Here is a 13,223-nt window from a genome sequence, read left to right on the forward strand (position 1 = left end):
TTAAATAAATAATTATCCTGGCTCTTCCAAGTGTTAGAATTGGAGTAGTTTTTGTTCAATAGTCAAAAAAAGTCAAATAAAGTAGGGATGCACCGAAATGAAAATTCTTGGCCGAAACCGAAACACCGAAAGAAATTATGCCAATTATTAGTACCATTGCATTTATTGCTGTGACTGTGTACTAACTTTACTAAAATTAAGACACTGCAATTGCATTAATTAATATTAAAGTTTCAAAGATAATTACAATTACATGAATTATAAAAAACATAAAAATACATAATTACTAATTATGCAAATATTTAAGCACATTGCAACAATGCACAGTATAAAATACAATTCAAATAAAATTCAAACTAAACATTTATCCCACTCATGTGAATATTAATATTAAATAATAATGTACAGGCCTACAGGCCTACAGAAAGGTTTTAAATGAAGCATCTAGCTGTTGAGCAGTTGAGCTTGTCATCTGCCTGACATTTGAGAAATATTTGAGAGAGTGTATTTAAATAGGGCCAGGGCATAAATAAACATTTTTATCACATTAAAGCAGAAATCTAGCAGAAATATGGCTACAATCTGATATTATGCATGTATATATATGAGAGTGTGTGTGTGTATATATATATATATATATATATATATATATATATATATATATATATATATATATATATATATATATATATATATATATAAAATGTCACATATATATATATAGTAGCCTAAGAACAAGAACAATATTTGAAAATTTTCGGTGGCCGAATATTCGGTGTATCCCTAAAATAAAGCACATGCACTTGTGATTAGTGACGAACATGGAAGCGTGGATGAGAGACACCAAAACAAATCGCTGGTCACTAACTAGAAGTATTAGCCTAATTAGGAGGATTTCAATGTAAGCCAAGTAGAGACTGGTTTTCCTTTGCTAAAGTAAGGAAACTTTGTTCTTGTAAACAATATTTGTGAGACTGTTATATCTCAGAGGCATGTGCTCGATGCCTACGTCTTAAGAATAGACCCATCTGAAAAATCATTGGCCACTTTAAAAAAGCAAAAGGTTTTATTTTTTTCTGAAAAAAAAAAACCATAGATTTAGTTATTTACCCTCATAGTTAAATTTGAAGTGCTTTCATTCCTTTTTGTGTGAGGCTGTAGAAATTTTCAGGATCCATTGCTGCCTGCCAGTCTTCTGAGATCCAGAACTTCCTGAGGGTCCTTGTTTCTTACTGGGTTCGCAATGAATATATACATTTCCTAGGCCTACATACAAACGAAGGCTATCTTCCTTAATTAAAAAAAAACTTGTGACTTCATCTATGCTTACACTATTGGTTAACGGATGTCACACTATGGCCTGTGCGTTAGCTTCGTCTCATTCACTGTCAGAGTCAACGGTTCGTGCTTGATAATGATGGCTGCGGCTGCAGTAAACAAAATGACTTCCATAATTATTTCCCATATTTCTTTTTCATATCATTGTAAATTGGACTCTCCAAATCATCAAGATGGATCTTAGATTTGAGATTGAGATTGCAATCGTCCTCTTCACCTCACACTTGGTCGTCACCACCGTGTGGCTTCGCACTTACTTGCACAAAGTCTTATGTCTTATCACGATAATATTGTCATTCTAAGACCAGTTTCAACTAATATAATGATAATGGCATAATAACTCAAGAACACCTTTTCATTGATCAATAAACTTTTATTTTGTTTTATGACAGATTCGGAGCAAGAAATAACAACATGTTGACTTTGTGTGGCTTTAAATTAAATAATTTTGTATGTTATATTATGTTTATATGCCAATTATGGATGCTCATATTGACCATTTAACCGTTAACTGAAAGTAAATATTTTGACCGATGAAGGGGCCGTTCCACTGATCTATACATTATTGATCAGTGGGCCGTTCACGTATCGCATTTTTTGGGTGCTCAAGTTCGTATATTTCAAAGTTGACACGCAGTTTGCGCGCTCATAATGGAAGTGACGCGCTCATTTTTTCCAGGCGTGTCCGCACCGCATCCAGTTAAAAACATCTCAGCTTTTCAGAATGAATTAAGAACACCAGGTCATGTGACAAGAAACAACTCAATCAGCTTCCCTCGGGGTGAAATTCCAGAAATTCACTGTTGTTTTTGAAAAATGGTGTGCACCCAAACTCTGCAGAGTTTTTTACTTTGCATCGTAAATAAATTTTGTAGCAGAGGGGCCGTTCACATATCGCACCTAAAAACGCATGTAAAACGCTAGGCGCGCCGCTTTCTGATTTTTTCCAAAAGCCTTCGAGCACTTGCACACCTGAGGTGTCTGCCGTTGTGAAGCAACCATGACAGGAAAAAAAACGAGCCCGTCGCACTGCGGGCGTGTCGCTTCCAACTTAAGCACGAAAGACGCGATATGTGAATGCCCCGCAAGTGTTTTTCGGTGGTGGAAATCCATTACTGAAATTCCCTTGTTGTAATGGAGATCGCAGCTGATGGATGCTTAGCGTAGCGGTGACGCTAAAAGGAGAAAGCTACCTGTACATATGCAAGACTACGCCACCCTGTTAACCAAGGAAATACTAAAGTTTTTAACAACACAGGACACAGGAGCGTGGTTTTTGAAGGAGAGCTGGAGACGTGGATACAAAAAAGCTTTATTTCAGTATTTGAGCAACAATCTTAAAAGCACAACATTTAAAAAACAAAAGACTGTTGGGACCAGGTTATCATTCACAACAAAAAACAAAGAGGAGGCCGAGGCTTGCCAATGGCAGGGCACTATTTTAAGGAACACAAGGCTCCTATAAAACCACTCTTACCACCCTGTGCACAGGTCTCAACACACGCATGCATAAGGTCAAGTATTAATGCACAGCACTCTGTGACAAAACTTCCACCACCACACGTGAAGGCCTAATGGCCTGCCCTGAAGCCTCAGCTCCTATAATGAAAAGACAAAAACGGTCTCAAACAAGTAACTTTATGAGGTTCAAAATTTGACACCAAGGCTGGGTATGTTCACCTCACGCTGCAAACCCAAAACAAAACTACAAAATACAACTACACAAACCAACATTTATAACCAATATACAAAAACAAATCAAACAAATTGAGTGGAGAAAAACCCAGCGATCATAGGAACAAATGTTGAAGAGCAGGTTTCACACAAAACACATGAGTCGCGAACACACGTGTTGATGAAAAGTTTGTCACAGGAGAAATCCAGATATACAAAGCAGCAGCATCAAAAAGACCCAGTATCAGTAAACTGATCTATTCTTCCTAAAAAAACCCGAACAAACAAACAAATATACTAATGGTCTTAAAAAATAAGCGCTGCACAATAGCGGTAGTTTGATGTACCTTCTTCTCGGAACCCAATCGTACATCCAAATCGCGCACACACAGAAGGATACCACCACGTCACAAAGCACGAGACTGTGGGAAGGACATGTAAGGGAAAGGTAGCAGTCGTCAACAGCAGCAAACTATCTTCAAGTTCAAAGCGTCAAAAGATGAAAGAAAGGGCGGTCCCCGGCAATGACGCACCACACAAACGGGGATCACACGCAACCAGTGACTAGAATCCCCTTTTATACGGTCCAACACCGTTACTAATTGGAACCTCGATGACCCACAAGCATTAGGTTGATTAAAGACGCAACAGTACATCCCAGTACATTAGCAACGACAGACGACTAAGTAGCGCATCTACCTATCACTTTGGAAAGGAGAAAATGACACATTTAGCTGAGCAAGCCAAATGAAGCGAGCGAAAAGTAGGTATATTTCGACAGAAAGGGCATTATGCTATGCGGTATTAAAACAAATCAGTTGTGTGAGTACAATGCAATATCTCTTCTGACGCAAACATCCACAAGCAAATGAAAGGAGCTTCCCAAAGCTGGTCACTCTAGCGAGAAGTTATCTCTTTATTCCCAGGACATCTGTGCCATCGGAGATGTTTTCTACCGCGGGCTGTCCACAGGCTGCACTCCAGACTAACCCATGATCATGACATGATACATTTTTTTAAATAAAAATTGAAAAAAGAAAATATCGCGTCCAAAAAAATTATCGAGCTCATTTTTTTTTTCTTATGATTAATTGATTTATCGACTGTTGCTACAGGCCTATGCGTACCTGTGAAAACTCGTTGCACGTGTATCTGTGAAACCATGCTATAGCTCCACGTACCCATGAAAAAAACGTTCACGTACCGGTGACCTGTGGGGTGGCTTGGACTTGCAACATAAGGTCTAGGAATATCAAACCACAGTTTACCAAATTAGAAACCCAATTTAGTAGTTTTTTCAATATGAATGGAATTTCAAAATCAGTCTCACCGTTTGTAGCACGCGTTTTCTAATCCATTGAGAAACCAGCAGTGAAGGTCCACAAGCCCTCAGACGTCAGTCCCCCCTTCCCTGAAACATTTTTGGCGTTTAGGGCTAAACCCTTTGTGGGTTTAGGGTGATCAGCCAACTAAAATCCTCAGGTCCCGGATGATCAGCTGTGGAATCCCGTCACTCGTCGCCAAGTTTTTAGTGGAAATTCTAATTCAGTAACAATTTTTGTCTTTGTATTGCTTTAATTCTCTGCAGAGAATGATCTGGTTTACACACAGCTTGAGTCTGTGTGCAAGAGATAACACACAGACTCACAGTCCACTTTTTATAGTATGTAAAAAGGTACATTGAAGGACAGGTTAGGACCTCTGAGCCAATTATGTTGCTCAGTGCACATTACTTAATTCATGTACATCTCATACACCTCTCCCTGGTATAGACTAGGGCTGTCACTTTTGTGATAAAATCATTTTCGATTTTTAAGACATAAGTGTTCATTGAATTGATTGAAAAAAAACGATTTTCCCATGTCTAAAAAAAAAGATGTTTCCTTTTTTAACATCAAATAACGGACGAAAGTAAAGAGAGTGCTGGAAATGCACAAGTCAGCAATATTTCTTATTTATTGGCATGAAGTACAAACAGCAACAGGAGTGCAACATTCTCGAAAAAATATATATGCAGAAGGAATATATCAACTCTGCTGCATTTATGATTTAGGCAATTAAAAAAATCTCCAAGATTGTTTTAAATAATGATTCAATCCATTTCAAACAACTTGAGAACAGGCCTTGTGTGTTTTTTTTTATTGAGCGTAATTATTTATTTTCTTTTTCTGCTTGTTTGTGAGTTTTGTTACATGTATATTTTTTAATTGTTTAATTATTTTAAAATTAATACTGTACATATTTGGTTAAAATTGATTCCCTATTTTCCTTTTCGAAACTTTTTTTTGTGCAATCAATTTTCGAACTTAAAGTGACAACCCTAGTATTGGGTAGTATGGGGTAACTAATTGTTCCTGGTACATGGTTCCTCTTTAGAAGTTGTTTTTCAGTCTAAAGCATTTACGTGCACAGGTTATACAAAGAACTCTGTGTCCCTATGGACTATATATACTACCTAAATGAGATTAATGCAATCAATGACAAATTAACAAAAACAAAAAAATCCATAGCAAAAGACAAAGCCTTTCAAGGGTTTTCAAAAAGTCATTTTTTTGTAAACATTTAGGTCAAATAGATTGAAGATAAAATATTTGTTTTTGTTAAGAACAAAGATAAAAGAATGACAAAGATACACATTACAACTACACATAATATACAAAGAGTAGTGAGGTTTTTTTAAAATATACAAATACAAACAGTGCTTTATTTTCTGGTACAATAGGTGTATTTAGCAGGAGGATTCAAGAAATTTAATGAACAAATATAAAAATAAAACACTATATGAACTGATTCCTAAAGCAACTTTATTAAATTTCTTCAGTCAAGAGCAGTGAATGATTTTTATCTTTTGTATTTTGTTATTTTATCAACTTTAAACTTAAGTGGTTTTAAACCTGAATGAGTTTCTTCTTCTGAACATAAATGCTATTTTGAGGAACATAGAAAACCAAACAGTTGCTGGTCCAGAATAGGGCTGGGCGATATGGAGCAAAAAATATATCTCGATATATTTTGCTATATCTCGATATACGATATATATCTCGATATCTTTACAGGAAAAATAACCCCCAAAAAACTACTGCAAAAACAAATATGGCAAATATTACATGTTAAGGGGCCTATGAAACATTTTATTTTTTTCTTCACCATATGTTTTATTGTTACCTAATTCTGTGTTTTAGCATGTGCAATTATTTAAATGCATAAAAACAACTTAATTAGTTAAAAACAATTCTTAAAATAGCCTTATGTGAAATGTTTTTTTTCCCTTCAGAAATTCTGTGTATTTAAATTTTTCTGATTATCAAATGAAGGCATAAAACATTCATTTAATTTATCTTTTAATTATTGAAAATTAAGCAAACTTTATTTTTTGGTAAACAAAGGGGATTTACTATTAAAAATAAAACATGGGAGAAATGTTGTGTGATTATTCCTTATAAAATTATGTTCGTTTCATTTTAATAGTAGTAGTAGTGGGCTATCTACATTCTGCTGTACAATAGTAATAGATTTCTGTCAAATACTTTTATTTTGACGGGTTTATCTTTACAGTTCTGTGTATGTGATACCACAGTCTATGATGTGATATGAGCTAGTCTTACTCAAATCAAACGGTCAGATGCTCATGAAGTGACTCTCAGTGCAGTTCTGGAGATGTTCCTCATGTGTTCACGTCTTTATTTAGAGAGAGGAAAGACAATGAAATCAGCGCGAGCGTTATGCGAGCTTCCGTGTTTAATGAATGAAGACGCGCTTCTGCTCCATTCGTTGACACAGACACGCAGAACATGCAGGATTCATATTTAAATAGACTTTTCCGGGTTGATATTTGCAGATATTAGTCCATTTCGGGATTTGATGACTGGATTCCGCGATTCCGTCCGCGTTTCATTGGGCCCTACAGTAGACATCTGCCTGCCGTTCGCCCTACGCCTTAAAACTGAAGTATCTCCATATAACGGAGCCAGTTGTCTTTTTTTTTTTTTTTTTTTTGACTAGTTCTCTACACGCGAGGTGAGAGGGGACAAAAGCAAGGAGTCGGGGGGCGAGCGAGCGGGGGCGAGCACAGCACAGGGAAGGCAAACAAGCAAAGTGGCGGAATCAGAATATAAACAATATATCGATATATACGATATGTCAAAATCCATATCGTGTTTAAAAAATATCTCGATATATTTTAAATATCGAGATATCGCCCACCCCTAGTCCAGAATGACTTCCATAGTTTTTTTGCTACTATCAAATTCAGTCTGGACCAGCGACTGGTCACCCACATTTTTAAATATATATTTTTTTGTGTTCAGCCAAGAAATAAATTAATACAGGTTTGGGACAATGTGACGGTGAGTAAATAATGACAAATGAAATTGTGGGGTGATCTGTCCCTTTAATGACAGTCACATGTTTAATAGGCCTACTGTCCCTTTAAGACCTGCAACCTTCTAATATACAGGCACGTATTTTCTCTAAACTGTTTATTTTCATTTTAGACATGACCAACTGGGTCTACATGTAAACCTTGTGTGTTTTGACAGTATTAGCGCAAAAGATAACTTGGTTCAATAATCAGGCGCTGTTTGACAGGCTTTAGCGCACACGCTTCGGGTGTATATGCTCAGAAAAAGCACAGGTCAGACCAGCATGCGAATGAAACATTTAAAAGCACACGCAGATAACGAGAGAGTAACTCTAGCACTGAGTTAACACTGCTGTGATTGCATGTGGTGTTGTACAGGATATGACAGAGGCATCAGAACAGCAGCTGATGAAATGTGGGCTGTAGCACCATACGATATTTCTTCAAAAGCAGATCGTGGAGACATTTTTATCGTCCATGATCAAAAATTGTTATATCGCACACCCCTAACGCCAGTGTGCATTTTCAGTATGCATTCAGTGCTGTTCGCGAGAGTCACGACAGCAAACTACTGACTTGTCTATGATAAGATAGAGCTGATAAACTCAAGCTGCAATGTAGTTTGTTAGTTTGTAGTAATAGCGAAAAAAAATTTTGTTGAACAGCAAAAAAAAAAGTGTAAATGTAAAAAATAAAAAAAAAAGGGACCGAACTGAAACTGTTGTTTGTGCCAAGAGCCAGTATGAAACATTTTGCTGGTTATTTTAGCTTTTTCTGAGCAGCTTTCAGCGGGTGAGACTGTTAGTATTAAAAGATGAATGTGAAAAGATGAACTTTGAATCACGATGTAACCTCTTAACGCTTTTGTGGGATTGAGAAAGTAACTTTGCCACCTAGAGGTGGAGATATTGAATTACTTCTACAGAGATGTGAACTGTTTTGGATTTACACCTTTCAAACTTTATCACCTATGGGTATGAACGATGAAGCATTATTTAATGTAATGTTGTAGTCATGCAATTGTTTTGAATGAGGTGTTGTTTCTACTATGTATTCACGATGAGTTTGAGTGACTATGGATCCTGACTGATTGTTATAACTGTTTATAATTACAATTTGATGCTGTTTGATGACGATGTGTTGATTATGTGTTTTTTGGATGATTTTGTTAACCTATAGAGGGATCTTGATTGTAGTAACTAGAATAATTTGTAACTGTTTATGATGTGGTGCTAATTATGTATTCCTAATGAGCTTAATTATTTGCAGATGGAGCTCTGTTAATTGGTCATGTGTTTATCATAAAAGAGATGAATTTGAACATTTGTATACTCCCGATCAATGTCGTGTGACCGAAACATTGTGCTATTAAAAAGTAAATTTGCAAGTTAAGATAGTGTGCGGGAGTTCTTTATATATTGGGTTGAAAGCCAAAATGTTCCCAAACTGGCGACGTGACATTAGGTTTTGGGATAAGATCGAGCGCCTCCCATCGTTTCAGCTGGCTTATTCACAACAAACTAAGTACCGTAAAGCTACAACGGGTCGTGAGAAAATTACAGTCGTAACCATATTGTATCATTAATTTATTTAACATTGAATGCACAGTGACAAATTGAAAAAACAAGAAGGCCACAGCTTCAGAAAAAATAAAAATAAAAACTGAACACTGCGGTTGCCACGGTTGCTATCTTTCCTCTGCGGTTTGCTTGTCAATAGCGGGTATTACAATATCGCGGTTATCGCGTCAGCCCTAAAAGAAAACAAACATGATGTGCTTTCTTCTGCTCGTCTTCAACAGGAGGAAAAAAAGAACAGAAAATCAGCGAATAGATGCCTTACAGACATGATAAATATATATATAGCAGGGTCGCTACGGGCCAAATGGGTGCCCTTAGCAGAATAGTATTCTTGTGCCCCCTCCTTCAAAAAAAAAAAAACTACTATAAGGGCTCAAAATGAAACTTTTACAATGTAAATAAATAAATTGTCATTAAATTGCATTAATTATAAATTGCAGTTGTAGCTCTAGAAAATTACCTATGGCTATGATTTTATTAAGCATGGCATGAAGCATCACACGAAATGCAAACATGATCAATTAAAGCAATTTTAGGATGATTGTAGTTGAAATGGCTGATTGAAAAATCATAAATACAACCACTAATAATATGATTAAATCACTTTTGACCAACAGGTGGCGCTGTAATCAAATCATTTTGGTGTGTTCTGTGTGAGATGAAAATAACACAAAGTTTGGTGTCAATATGCTACAGCATTGCAGAGATACAGCCTGAAGTGTCATTTTGGCATTATGGCTCAAATTCCTCGCTGTGGTATGCGAAAAAGTTTTTGTCTATCGACACAAAATCCATAACATTTTGTCAGAACAGTCTGAAGATCATCTGATTTAAATTTGGTGAAAATCGGACCAGTGGTTGATGAGGAGTAATAGGCTTTTGCAATAAAAAGTTATTAGCATTTTTATAAATGTAATTATTAATGGTTAATGATTAATGGTTAATGGTTTATTACTCTTGACCAATAGGTGGCACTGTTACCAAATTAAGGTGATAATGGCACATATTGGCAAATATTTTCTAATGGATGCAGAGATACAGCCTCAGATGCATTTTTAGCATCTTTCCATGAAATTTGTGGTTGCGCTGAACAAAAAATCTTTATTATATTGACACTATTATAGAGGACAGGAAGTATGGCCAATTTTGGCATTATTGGTATCGATGCTCTCGACATGACCCAATGAGTACTACTTTTATTTAAATAATCTAAATTATCCAAAAATTATTAGCATTTTTTAGATATTTCATTATAACTTTTGACAACAAGGTGGCACGGCCACCAAACTTTTTAAGTACTATATCAGGGCATGGAGCCAAATATTTTTGTAATTATGTTCGTAACAATACGATAATGCGTAAAAAAAAAAGAGAAAAAAAAATACAGCACTTTAAAACATAATTTAAAATGGCTGATGGCTAAAATGGTTGACATGGGGAAATTGGATATCGTTCGACTCGACATGACGCACTAAATCTAAAGAGACCAGTTTTGTGATTATTGGCCAAACCATTCAGAATTAAATTCAAAGATATGCATTTTTAATATTTCCGGACCACTAGGTGGCGCTGCGTCGAAACACTAAAGGTAGTCTCAGATTGTTCTAACACACATCAAGTTTGTTCTCAATACGCCAAACCGTTGTCGAAATATAGCCTCACATGCATTTTTGTTTGCTTTTCATCAAATTTGTTCAAGTGTCATTTGAGAAAGGTTGGACGAACCAACTTGAATTCCATATCTTTTTGCCAGAATGGTCTGAAGATGATCTGATACAATTTTCGTGAAAATCAGCTTACCGTCTAGGACGTGTTTGAAAAAGTATGTTTTTTCTACAATTGAAAATAGTAAAAAATTAAACCTTGCCATTATATCATTTAATGTTGGTAATAATTTCAACACCACCGACAACACATTTGAATGAATATTCTAGTTTTCAGGACTTAAAATGGTAATTGCTGTTGTTACACTTACAAGACGATCAAATCCTTGCTTAATTAGGTGCCAAGCACCGAAGGTACAAGGCACCTATTGTCTTCGTTCCCGTTCTTCTTATAATTATTAGGGCCAAGCACCGAAGGTGCGAGGCACCTATTTATTTTCGTTCCCATTCTTCTTCTTATTACTATTATTAGGGCCAAGCACCGAAGGTACGAGACACCTATTGTTTTCATTCCTGTTCTTATTATTAGGGCCAAGCACCGAAGGTGCATAGGCACCTATTGTAATCGTTGGCGTTATTCTTCTTCTTCTGCCGCAAGTCTATGGGGGTTATAAAACTTATAAAACTTGCCACACTGATGGAGGACACTTTCAACATTAACCATAGCTAATTTGAAGTCTCTAACTCACTAGCGCCACCACTTGTCCAAAGTTGCATTAATGTTTATGCTAATAAATTTTGAACCGTAAACCAGAAAACAGAAATTCTTTTTTCCTCCGATTCCTTGGCCCATACCAAGTTAAAACACATTTAATATCATCAACAATCAAATTATTTTCACAGGATTTTGAACGTAGCTACCTGAAAGTGATGCACGTGCTGCTTCATGGGCTTTTTTATTTTTACATACTGCGCTGATGTATTTAGCCAGATATAGCCTAGTTGTATATTATGTTGACAATTTGTATTCAGCCGCAAACTGGAGGTGAGAGCGAGAGTGGGTGTGTGCGCAGATGCGGGAATGGCGTGTCAAGTTGTGCTTACTGCAATCTGCGTTCACCATAAAAGTATTTTATATATATATATATATATATATATATATATATATATATATATATATATATATAGAGAGAGAGAGAGAGAGAGCGAGAGAGAGAGAGAGAGAATAAATTTTTTATATATTAATGTTAATATAGAACTAAAGTTTTTTCTGGATGTGCAAACCCCGTCAAGGCATCAAGAGCCACCACACAACTGATTTGTCAAGGAATTTGGCTACAGTTGTCATATTCCTCTTGTTAAGCCACTCCTGAAACACAGAAAACATCAGAGGTGTCTTACCTGGGCTGAGATGAAAAAGAACTGGACTGTTGCCCAGTGGTCCAAAGTCCACTTTTCAGATAATAGCAAGTTTTGTATTTAATTTGGAAACCAAGGTCCTAGAGTCTGGAGGAAGGGTGAAGCTCATAGCCCAAGTTGCTTGAAGTCCAGTGTTAAGTTTCCACAGTCTGTGATGATTTGGGGTGCAATGTCATCTGCTGGTGTTGGTCCTTTATGTTTTTTTGAAAACCAAAGTCACTGCACCCGTTTACCAAATAAATTGTGGAGCACTTCATGCTTCCTTCTGCTGACCAACTTTTTGAAGATGCTGATTTCATTTTCCAGCAGGATTGGCACCTGCCCACACTGCCAAAAGCACCAAAAGTTGGTTAAATGACCATGGTTTTGGTGAGCTTGACTGGCTAGCAAACTCACCAGAACTGAACCCCAGAGAGAATCTGTGAGGTATACTCGAGGAAAATAAGAAACGAGAACAAATAAAGCAGACGAGCTGAAGGCCACTGTCAAAGAAACCTGGGCTTCCATACCACCTCAGCAGTGCCACAAACTGATCACTTTCATGCCATGCCGAATTGAGCCAGTAATTAAAGCAAAAGGAGCCCCTACCAAGTATTGAGTACATGTACATAAATGAACGTACTTTCCAGAAGGCAAACAAGTCACTAACAATGTTTTTTATGAAGTATTCAAATTTGTTTATGAATGAATGTTGAATTGGTGGGTTTTTGTTCAATGTGAGCCAAAATCATCACAATTAAAAGTACCAAAGACAGTGAATCTACAATTTTCATAGTCATGAAAATAAAGAAAACTCTTTGAATGAGAAGGTGTGTCCAAACTTTTGGACTGTACTGTACTGTGTGTATATATATATATATATATATATATATATATATTATCTGTACTGTACTGTGTGTATATATGTATGTATATATATATATATATATATATATATATATATATATATATATATATATATATATATGTATGTGTTTATTAGTTGTGGGCCGTTATCGGCATGACTATGAAAATTGTAGATTCACACTGAAGGCATCAAAACTATGAATTAACACATGTGGAATTATATATGAAATTATATACATATCAAGAAAGTGTGAAACAACTGAAAATATGTCATATTCTAGGTTCTTCAAAGTAGCCACCTTTTGCTTTGATTACTGCTTTGCACACTCTTGGCATTTTGATGAGCTTCAAGAGGTAGTCACCTGAAATGGTTTTCCAACAGTCTTGAAGGAGTTCCCCCGA

This window comes from Carassius auratus, unplaced genomic scaffold (assembly GCF_003368295.1).
Source record: "Carassius auratus strain Wakin unplaced genomic scaffold, ASM336829v1 scaf_tig00214320, whole genome shotgun sequence".
Classification (NCBI taxonomy): domain Eukaryota; kingdom Metazoa; phylum Chordata; class Actinopteri; order Cypriniformes; family Cyprinidae; genus Carassius; species Carassius auratus.